General features: G+C 36.3%; 1 pseudogene; it reads right to left on the bottom strand.

Moving 5' to 3' along the window:
* Nucleotides 1–208: 208 nt before the first annotated feature.
* On the bottom strand, nucleotides 209–23254 carry LOC102741139 (pleckstrin homology domain-containing family A member 1-like; annotated as a pseudogene).
* Nucleotides 23255–24576: the final 1322 nt, after the last annotated feature.

Below are 24576 nucleotides of genomic sequence, written 5' to 3'. Positions count from 1 at the left end.
ATAAAACATAGAAATTGAAACTCTAGGGCCAATTCAGTACATTAATTTTTAGTAGATAGCTTAATGTGATTTTTTTCACATTAAAGTTCCATTTTTTCATAATTTATCATTTAAAAAATATACTTATACAACCTGATGACTGTCGAGAAAGTTTGCATTGTTGTTGACAAAGTCAGTTACCGTAACTGTAAAAGGCAGTTTGGTTAACTCAACTTTCTATGATCAGTTGTAAGTACTGAGTAAGTCCTGGGACTTGTTTTTTTTTTGAGTCAGTCCCAGAGACTTCTTTAATCCACCTGTGCATCTCTTCAGGGCTATCAGCCTGCACATAGAAAGTTTAAAACAATGTTACACTTTCAAAGAGATTGTCCCTCATCATTACATTGCTCTGTCTACATTCCTGTACTTTGTGATCTTCTTTAAGTGGTATTATCTGGAGAGATTCCTTCTCCAGTTCATATTTGAAGTAGCCTATTGTGTTTTCATTCAATTGAAAAAAATATCTTCTACTCCAGTTGCTTCATCACCACTCCTTGCTTAACACAATATCCAGCTTTGATAACTGCACTATCTGAAGGAGGTTTAGGAGTAAAGAAGATGGCTTCATGACCACTTCAAATTATTTGCCAATACTTTCACCATATTTATTTACTTCTTACTGAGTTGGAGTAATGATGGGTATACCACCAATGCCAGTTTTCTAAGATGCTTGCTTCTTCCTACATTCACCCTGCTGACTTATGTCATCAGAATGATGCTGTGAATCTGACTGCTTTGGTCTTGTAGTTTTTATGGCTTAGTTCAACATATTTACTCATTCTACTAGATCCTGCTGATCATTAGCTTGTAAGGAAATATTTCCTCATCCCTGCATTCATGACAAGAAAAAACTCAGCCTTTGGTCTTAGCTTACTTGCACTGCTACCTTTGAAATGTAGGTAAGATTAATGGCTCCAATGTATGATGATCCAGAAGGTAGGTCTTGTGGATTACCCATGTACCATACAAAGCAATCTTCTCTGGACAGAAGAAGATGGTGGTGGAGTAGGAGGTCACCTCATCCCATGAACACAACTAGATAACTATCAAATCATCCTAAATACCCCAGAAATCAACCTGAAAACTGACAGAAAAAAATTCCACACCTAAAGGGAGAGAAGAGTCTACATCAAAGAAAGTAGAAAGTGTGGAGACCTGGTTTGGGGAGACATGTATTGTGGGTGCTGCAGAGGGGAGGGAGCCCTAGTTGCGGAGAGGGCGAGGGAGAGAGAGAGAGAGAGAAAGAAAGAGAGAGGAGCACATGGAAGAACCCACAAAGAGAACATTTCTCCAAAGTCATTGCCTTGGAAAATAAGAAGGGCTGAATTTCATGAGTTCTTACAACCAGCAGGGCTTAAAGACTGGAGTTTTAATTTTTTTAAGATTTTATTTATTTATTTGGGAGAGAGAGAAGAGCACACAAGCAGGAGTAGAGGGAGAGGGAGAAACAGACTCCCCGCTGAGCAGGGAGCCCAATGTGGAGCTTGATCCCAGGACCCTGAGATCATGACCTGAACTGAAGTCAGCCCAACGACTGAGCCACCCAGGTGCCCCTAAAGCCTAGAGGTTAGTGAGCTTGGCTGGGATAGAGCCTGAGGGCACAGTGTTGCTCCTGGAGAGAAGGCAGGCAAACAACACAGGGTCAGACAGCATGGAAACAGTAATCTGAAGAATGCCTGGGACACATGTGGGGAGATCATTTGTTTTTCTCCCAGTGTGTCCCTGAGAGGTAGTGTTCATGGAGACACTTCTCCAGGAAGAAAGGAGATGTCTGGCACCATTTTCCTACACTGTCCCTCAGCATAAACACAGAGCCACCTGTGGGAAGCAGTGTAGCACCAACACTGGATGCCCAACTTGCTTACACCAAACCCCACCACTCTACACTCCAGTAGTACTACCCTTCTTAGTCACACATGCCTCAGTCCCTCCCCCAGAAGACCAGCACAAACCACTGCCCACACCACATCCCCAAACAGAGAGTTCTGCAAGCCCTCAGTTCTGGTGGAGATAGTGTCAGGTCTCATTTCACAAGCAGTCCAGAGCACATGTAGTTAAAAAATCACCACACTCTGGCCAAGGACCAAACACTGCCCAGAGCAGGCAAGGAGAGCCTCTGCAGATGACTGGCCTGAAGGATAGAGCAGCCAAAACACAACAGCAGAGTACACATGGCACACAACAGAGACATTCCCTGAAGTGGCAAGCCCTGGGCACTACATGACTTCTTCTTCAAAGGTCATTACTTTCAGGAGCAGGAAACATGACTGCCTTTTCTAACACAGAGAAGAAGGCAGAGACCTAGACAAAATGTGAAGATGAAGGAATTTATCCCATATGAAAGACCAAGATAAGGCCATGGCCAGAGATCTAAGAGAAACAGATATAAGTAACATGCTGATGGAGAATTTAAAGCAATGATCATAAGGATACTCACTGGGCTTGAGAAAAGAATAGAAGACATCAGTGAAACCCTTACCACAGAGATAAATGAGTTAAAAAAGAATTAGTCAGAAATGAAGAGTGCAATAAATGAGATTGGAAACAGGCTTGATGCAATGAACAGCAGACTGGAAGAAGCAGAGGAACAAATAAGTGATATAGAAGATAAAATAATGGAAAATAATATAGCTCAACAAAAAGAGAAAGAAGAATTATGCAACATGAGAATAGACATAAGGAACTCAGTGACTCCATCAAATGTAATAACATTCATATTATAGGAGTCCCAGAAGAAGAAGAAGAGAGAAAAAAAAAGAGAGCAGAAAATTTATTTGAAGAAATAATAGCTGAAAACTTCCCTAATCTGGGGAAGGAAACAGACATCCAGATACATCAAAATCAACAAAAGCAGGCCAACACCAACACATATTGTAATGAAATTTGCAAAATACAGTGATAAAGAAAAATCTTAAAAGTAGCAGGACAAAAGAAGTCCCTAACTTACAAGGGAAGACCCATAAAGTTAGCTTCAGATCTCTCCACAGAAACTTGGCAAGCCAGAAAAGACTGGCATGATATATTCAAAGTGCTGAATGGGACAAATCTGCAGGCAAGAACACTCTATCCAGCAGGACTATCATTCAGAATAGAAGGAGAAATAAAGAGTTTCCCAGACAAACCAAAACAAAAGGAGTTCGGGGCGCCTGGGTGGCTCAGTTGTTAAGCGTCTGCCCAGGGTCCTGGGATTCCCGCTGGGCTCCCTGTTCCGCGGGAAGCCTGCTTCTCCCTCTCCCACTCCCCCTGCTGTGTTCCCTCTCTTGCTGTCTCTCTCTCTGTCAAATAAATAAATAAAATCTTAAAAAAAAAAAAAAGGAGTTCATAACCACTAAGCCAGCCGTGCAAGAAATACTAAAGTGGACTCTTTGAGTCCACTCTTTTGTCAAAAGTGACAAAGACAAAGGATCAGAGAAATCTCAGGAAACAATGACAAAACAAGTAATAAAATGGCACTAAATACATATCTATCAATAATTACTTTGAAAGCAAATGGACTAAATGCTCCAATCAAAAGACATAGGGTGTCAGAATGCATAAATAAAAAACAAGACCCATCTATATGCTGCCTATAAGACACTCATTTTAGACCTAAAGGCACATGCAGCTTAGAAGTGAGGGGATGGAGAAACACTTATCAAACAACTTTTTTCAGAAGAAGTAGACTTTAAAACAAAGCTTAACAGGAGACAAAGAAGCAAATATATAATCATAAAGGGGACAATGCAACAAGAAGATATCATAATTGTAAATATTTATGTACCTAACATGTGAGTGCCCAAATATATAAAACAAAGGCAAACATAAAGGAACTAATTGATAATAATACAATAATAGTAGGGGACTTTAACACCCCACTTACATCAATGGACAGATCATTGTAACACAACATCAACAAGGAAACAATGGCTTTGAATGACACACTGGACCAGATTGACTTAGACATATTCAGAACATTCCATCCTAAAGTAGCAGAACACACATTCTTTTCAATTGTACATGGGATATTCTCCTCAACAGATCACCTACTGTGTCAAAACAAATACAAAGAGATTGACATCACACCATTCATCTTTTCTAACCACAACATTATGAAACTAGAAATCAACCCAAAGAAAAATTTTGGAAAGACCACAAATACATGGAGGTTAAACAACATGCTACCAAACAATGAATGGGCCAACCAGGAAATCAAAGAAGAAATAAAAAAATACATGGAAACAAATGAAAATTAAAGCACAATGGTCCAAAACCGTTTAGATGCAGCAAAAGTTGTCCTAAGAAGGAAATATATAGAAATAGAGGCCTACCTGAAGAAGCAAGTAAAATCTCAAATAAACAACTTACACCTAAAGAAGCTAGAAAAAGAACAACAAAGCTTAAAGCTAGCAGAAGGAAAGAAGTATTAAAGATCAGAGTACAAATAAATGATATAGAAACTAAAAAAACAATAGAACAGATCAATGAAACTAGGAGCTGGTTCTTTGAAAAAACTTAATAACATTGGTAAACTTCTAGCCAGACTTATCAAAAAGAAAAGAGAAAGTACCCAAATAAATAAAATCACAAATAAGAGAAGATAAATAACAACCAACACCTCAGAAATACAATTATAAGACAATATTATGAAAAACTATATGCCAATAAATTGGACAACCTGGAAGAAATGGACACATTCCTAGACACATATAAACTATCAAAACTGAAGCAGGAAGAAATAGAAAACTTGAACAGACTGATAACCAGCAAAGAAATTTAATCAGTTATGAAAATCTCCCAACAAACAAAAGTCCAGGGCCAGATGGCTTCACAGGCAAATTCTACCAAACATTTAAAGAAGAGTTAATACCTTTTCTCATAAAACTATTCCAAAAACTAGAAGAGGAAGGAAAACTTCCAAATACATTCTATGAGGCCAGCATTACCCTGATATTAAAACCAAGTAAAGGCTCCACTAAAAAAGAGAACTACAGGCCACCATCCCTGATGAATATGAATGCAAAAATTCTCAATAAAATACTAGCAAACTGAATGCAACAGCACATTAAAAGAATCATTCACCACAATCAAGGGACATTTATTCCTGGGTTGCAAGGGTGTTTCAATATTTGCAAATCAATCAATGTGATATACAACATTAATAAAAGAAAGGATAAGAACTATATGATCCTTTCAATAGATATAGAAAAATCATTTCACAAGGTACAACATCCATTCGTGATAAAAACCCCTCAAAAAAGTGTGGTTAGAGGAAACTTACCTCAACATTACTAAAGGACATATATGAAAAACCCACAGTGAATATCATAAATGGGGAAAAACTGAGAGCTCTTCCTCTAAGGTCAGGAACATGACAGGGATGTCCACTCTCACCATTATTATTTAACATAGTACTGGAAGTCTTAGCCAGAACAATCAGACAAGAAAAAAATAAAAGACATCCAAATTGGCAAGGAAGAATTAAAATTGTAATGATTTGCAGATAACATGATACTCTATATAGAAAACCCTAAAGACTCCACCAAAACCTGCTAGAACTGATACACGAATTCAGTAATATTGCAGGATACAAGATCAATGTACAAAAATCTGTTGCATTTCTATACACCAATAATGAAGCAGCAGAAAGAGAAATCAAGGAATCAACCCCATTTACAATTGCACCCCAAACCATAAAATATCTAGGAATAAACCTAACCAAAGAGGTGAAAGACCTGTATTCTGAAAACTATAAAACACTGATGAAAGAAATTGAAGAAGGCACAAAGAAATGGAAAGACATTCCATGCTCATGGATTGGAGGAACAAATATTGTTAAAATGTCTGTACTGCCCAAAGCAATCTACACATTCAATGCACTCCCTATCAAAATATCACCAGCATTTTTCACAGAGCTAAAAAAAGCAATCCTAAAATTTGTATGGAACCAAAAAAGACCCCAAATAGCCAAAGCAAACTTGAAAAAGAAAAGCAATGCTGGAGTCATCACAATTCTGGATTTCAACATATATTACAAAGCTGTAGTCATCAAAACAGTATGTGCTGGCCCAAAAATAAACAAATTGATCAACAGAACAGAATAGAAAACCCAGAAATAAACCCACAACTATATTGTCAATTAATCTTCAGTGAAGAAGGAAAGATTATCCAAAGGGAAAAGGACAATCTCTTGAACAAATGATGTTCAGAAAACAGGACAGCACCATGCAAAAGAGTGAAACTTAACAACTTTCTTACACCAAGCACAAAAATAAGTTCAAAATGGATTAAGACCTAAATGTGAGACCTGAAACCATGAAAATTTTAGAGAAGAACATAGGCAGTGACCTCTTTGACATCGGCCATAGCTACTTCTTTCTAGATATATCTCCTGAGGCAAGGGAAACAAAAGCAAAGATAGATTATTGGGACTTCATAAAAATAAAAAGCATCTGCATAGCGAAGGAAACAACCAAGAAAACTGAAAGGTAACCAATGGAATGGGTGAAGATACTTGCAAATGACATATCCAATATAGGATTAGTATCCAAAATATATAAGGAACTTATAAAACTCAACACTCAAAAAATAAATAATCCAATTAAAAATGGGCAGAAGACATGAAAAGACATTTTTCCAAAGAAGACATACAGATGGTCACCAGACACATGAAAAGATGCTCAACATCACTGATCATCAGGGAAATACAAATCAAAACTATAATGAGATATCACCCCACACCTGTCAGAATAGCTAAAATCAACAACACAAGAAACAACAAGTGTTGGTGAGGATGTGGAGAAAGGAGAACCCTCTTACACCATTGGTGGGAATGCAAACTGGTGCCCCCACTGTGGAAAATAGTATGGAGATTTCTCAGAAAGCTAAAAATAGAAGTATCCTAGGATCCACTAATTGCACTACTGGATATTTACCCAATGAATACAAAAATACTAATTCAAATGGATACATGCACCCCTATGTTTATAGCAGCATTACTTTCAATAGTCCAGTTATGGAAACAGCCCAAGTGTCCATTGACTGATGAATGGATAAGGAGGATGTGGTACATACATACAATAGAATATTACTCAGCCATAAAAATGAGTGACGTGAATGGAGCTAGAGAATATTATGTTAAGTGAAATAAGTCAGTCAGAGAAAGACAAATACCGTATGATTTCACTCATATGTGGGACTTAAGAAACAAAAGAAATGAGCAAAAGCAAAAGGAGAGAGAAAGGCAAACCAAGAGATAGATTCTTAACTATAGTGAACAAACTGATGGTTACCAGAGGGGAAGGGGGTGGGGGCGTAGTTTAAATAGGTGATGGGGATTAAGGAGTGCACCTGTGATGAGCACCAGGTGTTGTCTGGAAGTGTTGAATCACTATATTGGATCCTGAAACTATTACACTGTGTGTTAACTAACTAGAATTTGAATAAAAACTTAAAAAATAACTATCTTCTCTGGTATCCAGTATGAAGTACCTTTGGAGAAATTTCCCCCTGTTTTCGTTTTCTTTGATGTCTCATAAAATCACAAATGTGGCTGTGACATTTCACACAGGTATTCCTGAGCTTCAACATTACACTGGGTGACCTTGGGCAAGTCACTTTCAACTCTGGCACCAGTCATCTGCACCATTAAGGTGTGAACGTAAAGCATGATTCTATGGCACAGGGCAAAATCCACTTCTGACTCAGGGAGTCCAGTGCTTGCCAGCCCCTTAGCAGACCAGCAGTTGCCTCACACCTTGCCCAGCTGCTCTTCAAGCCAAACTGCACCGCAGTCCTCCACCCATCCATGGCCCTCCATCCATGCAGCCCTCATGCCTCTGTGGCTCATGCTCTCATAGGCATAAACTGCTGGCACTATGCACGTGTTCCTGGCTGTCTCAGCCTCCACATGGTGGCAGAGATTCCAGAGCCCACACTCCCAGTCCATGGAGACTCATGGTTCTGCAAATTTTGAGTACAGCATAAAGATCATGGGTATTGATGTCAGGCCTAGATTCTAGTCCAAGTTTTAATGGACCCAGACAAGTCATTTAACCTCTTTGAGACTCAGTTTCATCATCTGTAATACTGTGGAAAAGATAGCACCCATTGCTCAAGTCAGTTGTTATACTTAAATTAGATCATTTTGTTAATTAAGATGCTTTATCACAGTGCCTGGCACCCAATAAATGTAGTTTCTATTGTCATTTTTGTATCATCCCAAGCACTGCAAGGGGTACAGAAGTGAGTAAGCCATGGTTCTTGTTTTCAAGGAGCTTGTGATGAGCACTGGTGTTATAAGCAACTAATGAATTGTTGAACACTACCTCAAGAACTAATGATGTACTATATGTTGGCTAATTGAACATAATAATAAAAAAGTAAGGATATAATGGATATACAAATAGCTACTCTAAGCTATAGCTCTTATAAGATAAATGAAACAAGGGTAGGGTTATCAAAATGCTGTGAGTTCAAAAGCTTGAAATGTGGTAGCTGATGTCAGAATTTTGTATCTAATTGTTACATGTGTGATTTTGTTAACGCTGATGTCTGGGAATACAGTGTTAAAGCTAGGAGGCAAGTATGCTGACACCCTCTTTCCTATATCCATTGGCAGACACCACTACTTGATCTCAGATATGGCCTTAAAATTTTTGACATACTGCTTCAGACATCATTACTAATCAATTGGATTTGTCCTTGAAATAAAGTATGGTACCTGAAGTATGATGCTCTTGAGAGGACATCAAGAAGAAGGGGACATAGGCTAACAGTACCAAGTAGTAGAGGTAAAAGAGATAGAAAGGTATCAATTTTGAAGAAAATTATCACTGGTGAATATTGAGAGACAAATTATATTAAGTTGTAATGTATGATCCATAGTAAAAGTCATAGAGTTGGAGTTTAAGGTAGATAGAATTAATGGCTATTGGAGTTGTGGGCATCAAGGAGCTTTGAAGCTAAATTTGGATGAACAATCTAAAAAAATCTTGAAGTTGCCCATGATGATGGTAGAAATTGCAGTGGAAAACAAGAACTGACTGCATGCCAAAGAGCAATGACTTAGGACACAGTAGATTATAACAAAGAAGATTTATTAAACATGTTCACTCCCTTTACTAGATTGTGACATGTAAAACCCAAGGAATTAAATCTTATTTTCTTTGAATCCCAGGATTTAAATGCAATGTACAAAACATTGAATAAATGGACGAATGAATGAAGGAACGTTTAGTGATCATCAAGAAAGTTAATGTAGACAACTTATTTGAGCACAAGTTGAAAAACCATCCTAAAAGAGATTAGTTTGGGACTAAAGAGAAGTAATGAAAACTGAGTTTCCCTTGAGCAAATCATATCCTCCTTTTCCTGGGTATTCAATAGGTAATTTGTCCTACTAAGCACTCATTCTTATCTCAGTCTATGCCAAAGGTACTTTATCTGCAAGTTAGAAACACCTAAATACTTTTTAAAAAATCCAATTGCCCCAGCTTCACCTCAGACAAATCAAATTAGAATCTCTGGAGGTGTGATCTAGTCTTCAGTATTTCTTAAACTCTTTTTTAAAGGTTTATATTTCTAAGTAATCTTTATACCCAATGTGGGGTTTGAATTTATAACCCTGAGATCAAGAGTGGCACACTCTACTGACTGAGCCAGTCAGGTAGGCCTAGTCTTTCATATTTTTAAAAGCGCCCCAGGTCAGGACACTTGATGTAATGAACACTGGATGTTATATGCAACTGATGAATCACTAATAATACACTATATGTTAATTAATTGAATTTAACTTTAAAAATAAATAAATAAATACATACATACATACATACATACATACATACATACATACATTTTTAAAAAGCTCCCCAGGTAATTTATGCTGTCAAGATTGAGAACTATGGGGTTGGGACTAGATAAAACAAGGTGCAAGTGTATTAAATTATCTAATTACACAAAAATTCAACATTACAGCTAGAATTGCTAATAATTTTCCGTAAGAAATGAAGTATCTCAGTTCTCAACTTCTACTTAAAATGTTTATCCCATAATTACATAGTGCCCGGAAGCCTACAGATGGGTTGTGTTTGGCCCTCATAATGCTGAAAATTTTTGAATTGATGGCCAACATTTAAAAATCAAATTTCACATAAAAATGAGAACTTGCAACTTCTCTTCACAATTAGAAGCACCAATAACATGATGTTTGCATTCCCTAGTGGAAGAAGTCAAAACTCAGTAACTGCTGCCCCATTTAGATATAAATGGTCATTGAATTTTCTTTTTTTCACTTTGATTAGAGATTTGTCAATTTTATTGATCTCATAGAACCAGATTTTGGGTTCACTGATCTTCCATTGTTTTAATTTTTTTCTCTTCCATCAGTTTCTACTTTGATCTTTATTATTCCCTTTCTTCTGCTTACTTTGGGATTAATTCTCTGTCTGTGCCACCCAGAAGCCTCTATTTGGACTTGTTTTTATTCCACAGAATATTATTCATATTGTTAAGTGTTCCACGTGTACTTGAGAAGAATGTATATTCTACCGTTGCTCAGTAGAGTGTTCTATAAATGTCAATCAAGTCTAGCTGGTTGATTGTGTTGTTCAAGTCTGCTTCATATCCATGATGATTTTCTGCTTACATTTTCTATCAGATATGAGAGAAGAGTATTGAAGTCCTTGACTATAATTGTGGATTTGAATATTTCACATTGCAGTTGTGAGATAATAGAAAAAATATATATTGGTTTCAGGCCCCAGTTTCTGGCACAGAGCTCCTAACACCCTTGTAAATTCCTAAGTGATAAGAACACCAGGAGCATCTTTTGTTATAATACTTGCTCTTTGACCCTGGTTCCAGACACTGGGCTCCTGAAACCCTTGCAAATTCTCAAGTGATAAAAGGACTAGTGATGTGGGAAACAAAGGCAAAAGAAATGTAGCTTAAATTAAAATCTCCTTACAGCTTGCAACCCACTGATAGATACCTGAAACATGCAGGGTGTGACCTTCCTCAAGGAACTCATGGCTGCCTTAGTGACTTAATGTTTAAAAGGAACCTGATCTTGGCAGCAGTTGGCCCCTCAAGGTCCTGAAGACTTGCTTCCAGATTCTTGGAGATTTGCACTATCCCTAACCCCCACTAATAAAAAAGTATACAATCAGTCACCCCTCACAATCCCAGTATAGCCCTTTCTGCCCACAGGTCCTGTCCCATGAATAGGGAAGGGGTTAAGGTATAGGCAGAAGAGAGAGGAGGCCCCTGATTCCTCTGACTAGGTTCTGAAACTATTCCTGGCAGGTGGAGACGCTGAGACAGAATGCAACAAGAGATAAAGAAACAAACCAAGACGGCACAAGAATCTCAAGGCCACAAGCTTCCCAGTCAGTTCTCAATAAAAGACTGCCTCTAAAGGCCCTCAGTGGCAACCCATTCGGGACCCCTCTCACTCTAGAGAGTTTTTGTCTTTCCTTTCTGCTCTCACCTTCACTTAATAAACTTACACTTCACTTCACCCTTTTGTGTCCGTGAGATTCATTCTTGGACTCTGTGAAACAAGAACCCTGCAATCCTGCAACACTAGGAGCATCTTTTGTTCCAGTGAGGTGACTTTAAGTGGGATCCTGGATGGTGATTGGTCACCAGAAAGTCCAAGCTAAGATTAGAAGCTTGGAGTTTGCAGCCCTATCCACCCCATCCCCATCCTCCAGAAAGGGGACGAGGGCTGGAAATGGAGTTAATAATTGACCATGCCTATGTGAGGAAGTCTCCATAAAATCCCAATAAGTATGGGATTCAAAGAGCTTCTAGGTTGTTGAACACATCCACATACCAAGAGGGTGATGCAGCCCAACTCCATGGGGATAGAAGTTCTGGTGCTCAGGACCATCCCAGACCTCATCCTATGTATCTATCCATCTGACTGTTCCTCTGTATCTTCAATCATATCCTTTAATAAACTGGTAAATAGGGACGCCTGGGTGGCTCAGTTGGTTAAGCAGCTGCCTTTAGCTCAGCTCATGATCTCAGGGTCAGGAGATTGAGTCCCACATCGGGCTCCCTGATCAGTAGGGAGCCTGCTTCTCCCTCTGCCCCACCCCACCCCCCTGCTTATGCTCTCTCTATCAAATAAATAAATACAATTTTTAAAAAATAAGTAAATTGGTAAACATAAGTGTTTCCCTGAGTCTTGTGAGTCACTGTAGCAAATTAATCAAATCCAAAGAGGGGGTTGTGGGAGCCTCAGATTTATAATCCATTAGTCAGAAGCACAGGTCTTGTGGGCCTGAGTTCTTAACCTGTGTACCTGATGCTATCTTCAGGTAGATAGTGTCAGAACTGACTTGAACTGAGTTAAATCGTAGGACACCCAGCTGGTGTAGCAGAATTGCTTGTTTGGGAAAACCCCACACACATCTGGTGTCAGAAGTGTTATGAGTGTGTTAGTACTGTGAGAATAAAGGAGAAATACTGGAGGAGGACTGGGTTTTATCCTAACACAATAGTTCTATCAGGTTTTCCTCCATGTATTTTGATGCTCTATTATTAGGTAGATAAACATAATTGTTATATTCTCTATCTGATTGACTAATTTATCATTATTAAATATCCTTATTTTAACGTGGTGTTATTCTTTGCCCTAAAATCTACTTTGTCTCTTCTTTACACTAGAGTTAACATGGTATATTTCTATCAAATTTTTTATGTTTATTCTATTTGTGTCTTTAAAAGTAAAGTGTACCTCTTATAGGCAGCAGATAGTTGTTTCATTTTTATCCAATCTGCCAATCTATGACATTAAACTGGAATGTTCAGACCAGTTATATTTTGTCATTATTGATATGGTTTGGTTTGAGTCTAGTATTTTTCTATCTTTTATTAGTCTTATTGTTTTCTGTTCTTTTTTCTCTCTTTTTCTGCCTTCTTTTCCATTAGTCAAGTATTTTTCTGAATTCATTTTATCCTTGTTGTCAGCTTACTACCTATAACTTTTTTATTTATTTATTTATTTATTTATTTATTTATTTTTTTTTAGTGGTCAGTCTTGGATTTATGGCATGCATTTTTAACTTACTGTAGTCTACGTTCAAGTAATATTATACCAGTTTGGGTACAATATAAGATCTTTAAAATAGCTTGCCCATTCTTGCCTCTTGACCTTTATTCCATTGTTGTATACATTTTACTTTTACATATGTTATAAAACTTACAATACATATTATTATTTTTGTCTAAACATTCAATTTTCTTTTAAAGAGTTTTAAATAAGAAAAACACTTTCTTATCCATTTTGTTACCATTTCCAGAAGAAAAACACCCTTCTGTGTGTCTCCTCCACTCTCAATACTCTACTACAATACTACTTCACTTCTAACACCAGATGTGTGTGTGTATGTGTGTGTATGTGTGTGTGTAGGGAGGCATTCCCCCATACCAAACAATTCTTAACCAGTTGAGTTTCCTACAATTTAATTCCACAGGTTAAAGGCTCAGTCCCACAGAACTTCAGACACCAATAGCAAGTCCAAGTTGTTACCTATGCTTCTGACCAACTGACTGTGAATTGGAGTTTCACATGACCCCCTCCTTGAGTTTGATTAATTTGCTAAACCAGCTCACATAACTTAGGAAAACACTTACTTACTAGATTACTGGTTTATTATAAAAGGATATAACTTAGGAACAGCCAGATGGAAGAGATACACAGGACAGAGAGCTCTCCAGGCACACAATTCTCACATCTCCAAATATTCACCAACCTGGAAGTTCTCTGAACCCATCCATTTGGGTTTTCATCGAGGCTTTACTACATAGGCATGATGGATTAAATCTTTGGCTGTAAGTGACTGAACTCAATCTCCAGCCCCTCTCCCTTTCCCACAGGTTGGGGAGGGTAGATAGAATTGAAAGTTCCAACCCTGTTATCAGGCTTGGTTCCCCTGGCAACCAGCCTCCATCCCTAGAAGCTTTCCAAAAGTCACCTCGTTAACATAATCTCAGGTGTTGTTGAAAGGGGTTTGTTATGAATAACAAAAGACATCCACTTCACCTTTATGTTCTGAAGCTATTTCAGGAACTAAGGACAACAGACCAAATATTATAACAAAGGATGTCCCTATGGCTCTTAAGAAATTATAAGGATTTTAGAAAATATGTGCCAGGAATAGTGGACAAAGACCAATATATATTTATTATAAATAGCAATATCACACCATTTCTGGCCCTCTTCATTCCTTTCTATAGATGCATATTTTTATCTGCTATCATTTTAGTTCTGCAGGAAGCACTTTCTTTAACATTTCTTATAGTACAGGCCTGCCAGTAATAAATTATTTCAGCTTTTGTAAGTCTGAAAAAAATGTCTTTATTTTACCTTCACTATCAAAAGATATTCTTGTCAGTATAGAATTTTACCTTGACTTTTTTTTTCTTTCGGTATGTTAAAAATGTTTCTTCACTGTCTTGTGTGCGTTGTTTCCAAGGGGAAATAAGATGTATCGTTATTTTTGTTCCTCCAGACACAATATGGCTTTTATCTCTGGATGTTTTAAAATTTTTCTCTTCTTCACTGGTTTTAAGCAATTTGATCATAATATACACAGTTGTAATTTTCTTCATTTTTCTTGTGCTTGGAATTTATCTTCCTGTTTCTTTATGTTTATAGTTTTCATCAAATTTAGAAATCTTCAGCTATTATTTCTTCAGCTTTTTTTCTCTCTTCTTCCCCTTTCCTCTTTCAGACACTCCAATTATCCATCCAGTAGTCACTTGGTAAATTGTCCCACAATTCACTGATCTCACTGACACTCTGTTCATTTTGTAGAATTCATTTTTTCTACTGTGTTTTATTTTGGATAGTTTATGTCATCAACTACATTAATCTTTTTTTCTGCAGTGCCTAATCTGCCATTAATTCTATCCATCATATTTTACATCAAACAAATTTTAGTTTTCATCTCCAGAATGTCTATTTGGGTCTTTTTATATATATTTCATGTCTCTACTCAATTTTCTGAACAGATGGAACATAGTTATAATGTCTTTAAATGTCTATGGTTCCTAATTCTAACATCTCTATCAGCCTTGGATCAGTTCCAATTGTTTTAATTTTCTCCTCGATATAATTTGTATTTTTATGTATTTTCATTCTTTGTAATGTTTTATGAGATATTAGCCAGACATTGTAGATTTTACCTTGTTCAATGCTGAATATGTCTGTATTCCTTTAAATATTCTTGACATAGTTCTGGGACACGTTAAGGTACCTGGAAATACTTTGATCCTTTTGAGCCATGCTTTTAAGTTTTGTTACAGGACTGGAATAGTGTTCAATATGGGTCTAATTATTCCCTTACCAAAGCCACCCTTCTGTGTACTTTACCCAATGCCCAATGAATTTTGAGGTTTTCTAGTGTAGCTGGTGTGAACAGGCATTGTTTCTGGCTCTGCATTCACCCCAGACACTGTTAGCTCTAATCCTTTTGGGTGATTTTCTACCTTGCCTTGAGGGTACTTTCCTCAAATGTGTGTTCTGATCAGTCCTTAGCTGAACGCTAAAGGGGGATCTTTGTAGGTATCTGGGGTTTTACCTCTATGCAGTTTCTCCTCTTTAGTACTCTCTCCTGAAAATTCTAGCCATCTATGTCTTTCTGGACACGCATCTCTATCTTCTCAATGCAGGGAGTGCATCAGTCTTTTCTTCAATTCTCCCTCCCTGCACCATAGCACAGAAAAATCTCTCAAGACAATAAACTGGGGAAATCTTTGAACTCACCTCATTTGTTTCCATATCTGCATCTCTGGATCTCCAGTGTCTTGAAAACTGATGTTTCATATGATTTGAAACATTTTTTGTTGTCTCAGCTATGAGGGTAAATCTGATCTTTTTTACTCCATATTGCCCATAAGTGAAAGAATCTGTTCTTTTTTTTAAATGCCTTTTAAATTGAGGTATTTTACAAGCAGTAATATGCACTACTCATGTGTGTACAGCTCAATTATTTATATATCTGTGCAATCACCATCAAGATATTAAAATTTTCAAGCACTTCTAGAAGGCTCCCTCATCCCCCTCCATTGTTGTTTTACTGGAAGCTAAACACTTTGTTATTTCACTTTGACCATGAGGAAACTTACACTACAGTCGGGATAAAGCCATGTATTTTTATTGCTGCTGCACTTCAACTATAAATCCCTGTCTTCTAGAAGTAGTCTCATGTCGTATATTCTCTATTTTTTTTTCATAGATGGCCATTACAAAATAGAGTGAATTTTTTGCTTTATTTTTTTATTGAGGTATAATTGACATATAACATTATATTAGTTTCAGCCCTACAGCATAATGAGTCAGTATACATATATATTGTGAAATGATCACAAGTCTAGTTAACATTATACATAGTTACAAAATTTTTTTCTTGTGATGAGGACTTTTAAGATTTACTCTCTTAGCAACTTTCAATGCAATGCAATATTATTAACTATAGTCACCATGCTTACATTACATCCTATAACATATTTATTTTATAACTGAAGTTTATGCCTTTTGACCCCCTTCACCCATTTCGCCCATCCCCTACCCTCTGCCTCTGACAACCAGTTTGTTCTGTGTCTGTGAGCTTGGTTTTTGTTTTGTTTTAAATTTCACTGTAAGTGGGATCATATGGTATTTGTCTTTCTCTGTCTGACTTATTTCACTTAGCATAATGCCCTCAAGGTCCATCCATATTGTTGCAAATGGCAAAATTTCCTCCTTTTTTATGGCTGAATAGTATTCCTGTGTGTGTGTGTGTGTGTGTGTGTGTGTGTGTGTATCACACATCTTCTTTATCCATTTTTCCCTTGATAGACACTTAAATTGCTTGCGTATCTTGGCTATTGTAAATAGTGCTGCAATGAACATGGGGGTGCATAGATCTTTTCAAATTAGTGATTTTGTTTTCTTTGGATAAATACCCAGAAGTGGAATGGCTGGATCATACGGTAATCCTATTTTTAATAGTCAAGGAACCTTCATACTATTTCCCATTGTTGTGGAACCAATTTACATTCCCACTAAGTGCAAGAGGGTTCCCTTTTCTCCACATTCTCGCAAACACTTTTCTCCCAAAGTACTGGGCCTACCTAAATATACAGATTTTCCCAGTTTTATACTAAAACCCACCCCAATCTCATTGTTATCAGTTGTTTATCATTCACATAGTAGAATATCAAAAGACGGTAGCAAAGGTGAGTGGTGCTAATGGAATTATGATTATGACTTTGATCAGGAAAAAAATAATGAATTCCTCTTTTTCATCTTTTTTTGTCTACATAATAAGCCCAAAACTATTTTTAAAGACATGATGTTCTTTTCTGAGTTTATGATTTTTTTGTTTGCCAATTACCAATATTTCATGTTTCCTAGACCTCAGCAACCAAGAAATAAAATAACACTTAAAAAGGAGTATTCCTTTAATTCTGCTTTCACTTAGTCTTCAGAAACTTCAGTCCTTGACAAATTCTACCTAAATGGCTTTGAATGAACCTAGGGAGGTTTCCTATGCCCCCAGGTTTTCTCGCCTTGATCATTATCAAAATTATCTCAGAACTATCTCGGATCCCATCCTCAAGGAGCTGTTATGGTTCCTTTTATTTTGTATTCTGCTTTTATTACCATAATCTTTCCCTAAAACTCAATCTTTGGGTCCTTGAGGCAGGGCTGGTGGACAGTCTGAATGACTGGCTAGGTTATATTTATCATTCCTCTCTTCATGGCTTTGATATGCATTTTCCTGATGGCTAATGATGTTGAGCATCTTTTCGTGTATTCACTGGCCATTTGAGGAATGTCCATTTGGATCCATTGCCCATTTTTTAAGTTGGGTTATTTGTTTTTGAGTTGTATAAATTCTTTATATATTACATATACAAGTCCTTTATCAGATACACGATTTACAAACATTTTCTCCCATTTTGAGTGTTTTCTTTTCACCTTCTTGATGGTATCCATTGAAGCATGAAAGATTTTAATTTTGGTAAGTCAAAATTTACCTATTAGTTTTTTATTTTGTTATTTGGACATTTGTATCATATCTAAGAGGGCTTTGCCTAACTTGTAGTCACAAAGATTTACTCCTATATTTTTTTCTAAGATTTGTATAGCTTCTGCACTTATATTTAGGTCTATGGTCCACTTTGTGCTAATTTTTATATATAATATGAGGTAGGGTCAGGAGGCTTCATTCTATTCCTAGTTTGATGTTTTTTATTTTTATCATGAAAGGGTGTTGGATTTTGTCAAATGTTTTTTTTTTTTCTGTGTCTGTCCAAATGATTATTTGGTTTTTGTCCTTTATTTTATTGATATACTGTTTTACTTTAATAGATTTTCAGATGTTATACCAACTTTGCATTTCTTGGATATATTCCACTTGCTCATGGGGTATAATTCTTTATATATGTCAGTGGGTTTGGTTTGATAGTATTTTACTGAGGATTTTGGAATAAAGGCCTGTGGTTTTCTTTTCTTGTCATGGTTTTGTCTACTTTTGTTAGCAGGAAAATACCAGCCTTACAGAATTTGGAAAATGTTTCTCTTCTATTTTCTGTAACAATTTGTAAAGAATAGGTATTGATTGTAATTAGTTATTTAAAAGTTTGGTAGACTTTATCAGTGAATTTGGACATGGACTTTTTCTCGTGGGAAGTTTTTTAAATTACAAATATAGAGATTGCTCTATAGTTGTTATGGGTCTTCTTTGGATTTTCTACTTCTTGAATTTGTTTCAGTAGTTTGTTTCTTTCTAAGAATATGCCCATTTTGCCTAATCTATCTAATTTATTGCAAACAGTTATTCATATCTTATTTTCTTTCTCTTTCTTTAAAGTCTGTAGTAACAACTGCTCTGTCATCACTCCTTTTAGTAATTTGAGTCTTCTCTTTTTTCTTGGTCAGTTTAGCTAAAGATTTATGAATTTTGTTGGTCTTTTCAGAGAAACAATTTTTTTTGTTTTGTTGATTTTCAATTTATTGAGGCTTATTTTGTGACCTAACATATTGTCTATCCTGGGGAATGTTCCATATGTACTTGAAAAGAATATGTATTCTGCCTTTTCGGAGGGGAGTATACTATTAAGCCAAGATTCTTTATATTGTTGTTCAAGTCTTCTATTTCCTTTTCAATCTTCTGCTTTGTTGTCCTATACATTCCTGAAAGTGGAGTATTAAAGTTTCCAACTATTGTTGAATTCTCCATAACACTCTTAAGTTCTATAACTTTCTGTTTCTCTTCTTTGGGGTTCTGGTTTCAGGCGGATATACACCTGTGTTTGTAATTTTAATATCTTATAGATGGATATACTCTGTTATCATTATAAAATGTTTTTCTTTACTTGTAATAAAATTTTCTGTTTTAAAGTCTATTTTTTTCTAATATTATAGCCACTCCAGCTTTACTTAATACTGGAAAACTGAATGCTTTCCCTTTAATTTCTGGAACAAAGCAGAGATTCTTCTCACCACTCCTATTCAACATTGTAGTGGAAGTCCTAAACAGTGCAATTACTCATGAAAAAGAAACAACATTAATACTAATTGGAAAGGGGAAAAAACTTTCCTTACATTCAGACAACATATTTGTCCAGAAAAATTCCCCAAAAATCTACAAAACAAAAACCCTTAGAAATATCAAGTGAGTTTAACAAAAACTCAGGATGTAAGTCAATACACAAAATCTATCATATATCTAAAAACCAGTAAGAAATTTAAAAAAAAATTACAATAGCTCCAACAATTAAACAAAATTGAAGAAGACAATACAACTTATGATAACTCAAAAAAAGAACAATTAGGTGTGAATTTAGCAAAAAGTAAACACAATCTGCATGTTGAAAACTATAAAGCACTGATTCAAGAAATCTAGAAAGATTTAAAGAAATGGAGGAATCTCCTATTCATGGATTTGTAGGATCTACAGAAATGAAGAATATCCCCAAATTAATCTAGATTTAACACAATTTACACCAAAACCACAAGATTCTTTGTAGTTAGAGAAAAGCTGATTCCATAACATATAGGAAAAATCAAAGGAATTAGAATAACTAAACCAATTTTGAAAAAGAAGAATAAATGTGAAGGGATTACACTAATTGAGATTAAAACTCACTTTAAAACTATAGTTATCAAGACAGTGTGGTATTGGTAAAAGGGGGACATATACATCAGTGGAAAAGAATAAAGTATTTAGAAATAGACCAATACAAATATGGTGAGCTGATTTTTTACAAAGGTGCTGTTTCAATGGAGAAAAAATAGTCCTTTTAACAAATAGTGTGCATACTAAAGCCACAGAGATTCTATCTACCACATACCTATTTGAATAATTAACATTAAGAAAAGTATGAAGGGGCGCCTGGCTGGCTCAGCTGGAAGAGCATGTGACTCTTGATCTCGGGCTTGTGAGTTCGAGCCCCATGTTGGGTGTAGAAATTACTTAAATAAATAAAAACTTTAAAAAAAATATGAAGAATACCAGGTGCTGGCAAGGACATTCAGCAATTAGAACTCACACATTGCTGGTAGGAATGCAAAATGCTTCAGCACTTTGGAAAACATTTTGGCAGTTTCTTATAAAGTTAAACATCCAGATACCATAACAATTTATGAGCAATCTTACTCCTAGGCCTTTCCTTTGAGATATTAAAACTATGTTCATACAAAAACCTGCATATAAATGTTATAGTCTTTTAACTCATCATCTCCAAAAGTGGAAATTACCCAGATGTTTCAATTGGTGAATGGATAAACAATCTGTGATACATCTATACAATGAAATACTATTCGGAAATAAAAACTAATGAACAATTGATACATGTAACAACTTGGATGAATCTCAAAGGTGTTATCCTAAGTAAAAGAAGCCTGTCTCAAAAGGTTACTTATTCTATGCTTCCATATATATGATATTTTAGAAAAGTAGAAACTAGATTGAAAGAGAACAGGAGTCTTTGCCAGGGTTTTTGGGTGAGGAAGACTGTGTGACTAAAACAGGGTATCATAGAGACTTTTGGGGGTTATGGGATTGTTCTATATCCTGACTGTGGTGTGGTTACATGAATCTATGCATGTGTTAATACTCATAGTACTGTTCATACCAAAAAAGTAATTTACTATATGTAATTTTAAGAAATGACAAATCTTTTTATTTAACAAGGTGAAACACATGCCTACATATATAGTTAAGTAAAAAAAATCTTGGTGCAAAATAGTTTGTATTATATGTTGTTGTTTGGTAAAAATGTAAAAAATACATATACATGTGTTTGCTTGCATATGTATAAAATATCTTTGAAAGAATAACTAAGAAACTTACGAGGTGACTAGGGGCCAGGTATAAGGTGGAAAGTTTTTATTGTATATCATTTTGTGTCAGTTTTGGGTAACTGTTTAAAATTATTCTTTAGATCTTTTATTATAATATATGATATATACAAAATAATGCATGTGGTTTTTATGGGCACCCAGAGTTGAAAACTACTGTTTTATAAGTTCCATATTTATTATGCTATTTTGTTTATTGCTTGTCTTCCTCACTAAAATGTAAGTTTTAAAAGTGGGAGGATTTTTTTCCACTCCTTTGTTTATGCAAGTATCTCTACTGCCTTGAACAGTGACAACCACACAGTGGTTGACCAACAAATGTTTGTTGAATGAATAAAATAAAGTGATAAGAACAGGATGTATGGTGGAAGCAGAAAAGAGGAACAGTTGTCTGGTTTTGGTTAAGGAGTGGAAGGAAGAGTCAGTAAGGCTTAATGAAAGAGTTAAAATTTCAGCTGATCTATGAAAGATAGATAGCAGGGTGTGAAAGCACACATATTTGAGATCTCAGTACACTTTCCAAATTGTAAGCACTTGTGTGAGACTTTGACTTAGGGTGGGAAAAGCTGAGTGGTGAGAGATGAGGCTGGAGAGACAGAGAGACCAAGTTAGGCTATCAAGGCTTTTGTATACCATGCTAAGGAGTTGGGATTTGGGGAGAAACATGGAGGGTCTGAACTAAGTGATCCTGATGACTGAGAGAAATGGATGAAGTCTATAAACATTCATACATCACCCTTTCAGTGAGCTTTTCCATAATGGCCATCTTCTCCCCCTCCCCCGTGTGCATTGCTATCCTACTTACTTGCTTTATTTCTTCATAGTACTTGTCAATTTCTGGCATATATTTTCTTAAGTATTTTATTATCTGCCACAAGAATGTAGTTTATGTGAGGGCAGAAATTTTTGTCCATTTTGGTCATGGTTCTATCCTTACAGCTTGGTGCATATTAACTGCTTGATAAATATTTGTTGCATGAATTTTTCAAAACTTTGTGGAGGAAGTCAAGGAAAAATGATCAGGTTTCAATGCCTCTGGATTTCTGATAATCCACTGGCTAATTTTTCCACCTCAATTCCCAAATATAATTAATTATTAATAGCATAAGCCACTAATTTTCTGTATTTATTAATTGATTACTGTAATATCCTCTAAATCAACTTCTCTGCTTCCAGATTGCACCAGTACAACCCATTTTCTATATTCTGGTTTTAAACATTACCATATACTTTTTTTTTTAACTTATAATGTATTATTTGTTTCAGAGGTACAGATCTGTGATTCAACAGTCTTACACAATTCACAGCGCTCACCATAGCACATACCCTCCCCAATGTCTATCACCCAGCCACCCCATCCCTCCCACCCCCCACCACTCCAGCAACCCTCAGTTTATTTCCTGAGATTAAGAATTCCTCATATCAGTGAGATCATATGATACATGTCTTTCTCTGATTGACTTATTTCACTCAGCATAACACCCTCCAGTTCCATCCATGTCATTGCAAATGGCAATATTTCATTCCTTTTGATGGCTGCATAATATTCCATTGTATATATATACCACATCTTCTTTATCCATTCATCTGTCGATGGCCATCTTGGCTCTTTCCACAGTTTGGCTATTGTGGACATTGCTGCTATAAACATCAGGGTGCACGTACCCCTTCGGATCCCTACATTATTTGTATCTTTGGGGTAAATACCCAGTAGTGCATATACTTTCTTGCTTAAAATTCTTCTTTGGATTTCTGTTTCCCTTAAGCTCAAACTCCATGACATGGCTTGCAAGGTCCTTCCTTCTCTGCCTTCTTACATTCAGCTTCATCACTCATTACTGTTCCTTTCACACCATACTTCAAGTCCACTGCCATTCTTCCCTTTCATTCGTCCATTCAATAATCTAGTCAACATTAAACAAGTCTTCATTGAGCACCCCTTAGGAGATAAGGTATATTTCAGGTTTTTATTTATTTATTTATTTTTAAAGATTTTATTTATTTATTTGAGAGAGAGAGAGAATGAGAGAGAGCACATGAGAGGGGGGAGGGTCAGAGGGAGAAGCAGACTCCCTGCCGAGCAGGGAGCCCGATGCGGGACTCGATCCAGGGACTCCAGGATCATGACCCGAGCTGAAGGCAGTCGCCCAACCAACTGAGCCACCCAGGCGCCCAAGGTATATTTCAGGTTTTTAATATTCACCAATCAATGGGATAACCATAGTTCCTACACTGCCTCCTCTACCTATTATTTTGTCACATTATAATGCTGTTAGTTGTTTATGTGTTCATTTCTCCCACTGTTTGGATGGCCTTGAAATCCAGGATTGTGTCTTATTTTTCTTTATATGAGCAATATCAGGAACAGAACCTTACACTGAGTGGTTGCTCAGAATCTGCTGGTTGAGTGACAAAATATGAGTTAAAATGTTGAAATGAACTATAAAAATACCAGCAAAAGTAAGGACCTGGTGCTGGCCCCTGTCATTTCCCTGACCACATTTTGGTTATTTATTCATCAAACATTGATAATCACCTATTTTATGCCAGGCTCTTATGCATTTAAAATGTCACCTTTAGCTCCTAAGCTGTGGGGTTCCTATTACAATGCTCATTGGTGTAGCATAGTATTTGGGACATGGTAGATGCCCACTATATACTTGTAGATTGACTGAAAATAACCACAAAAAAGAACTGGGGTACAGACTTTGGGCCCAGAAGAGCTTTCTGGAAGTAGTGGCAATAGGTAATTCAATACTGAACTTTTAACCACAGTAAGAATTATTCTTATTATTAAAAATTTTGTCAATTGTCATTTTCTTGGGGGGGTATATACATATACAAGAATGCTTTCTAGATGAGTTTCCCTTATTTATTTGGAAATTTGAGTATGGCATGTAACTCTTTGGATACCATTCTGAGACAAAAAGATTCAGACTTCAGATTTTTTAAGATCTTGAAATCAAAGTATGCCACTAAAAAAAATGAAAATTTTTTCCAACATGGTATGCCAGAAAACAGTAAATCAGTATGACAAATACGTAACTGTGGACATCCAAGAGTTAAGTGACTAGGGTTAGGAAGGTATTTCAAAGGGTAAATCAAGAAGGCGAGGTAACAAACTTGGATACGTGCGGTTTGGCTGAAATAATGCAGTTCTTGGGATGATGAGAGCTAGGATTTGTAAAAACTTACTG

Source organism: Leptonychotes weddellii, chromosome X (genome assembly GCF_054177405.1).
Source record: "Leptonychotes weddellii isolate Sample4059 chromosome X, ASM5417740v2, whole genome shotgun sequence".
Classification (NCBI taxonomy): Eukaryota; Metazoa; Chordata; class Mammalia; order Carnivora; family Phocidae; genus Leptonychotes; species Leptonychotes weddellii.
The sequence above is the reverse complement of the archived record's forward strand: the minus strand, read 5'-3'. Positions and strand labels throughout refer to the sequence as shown.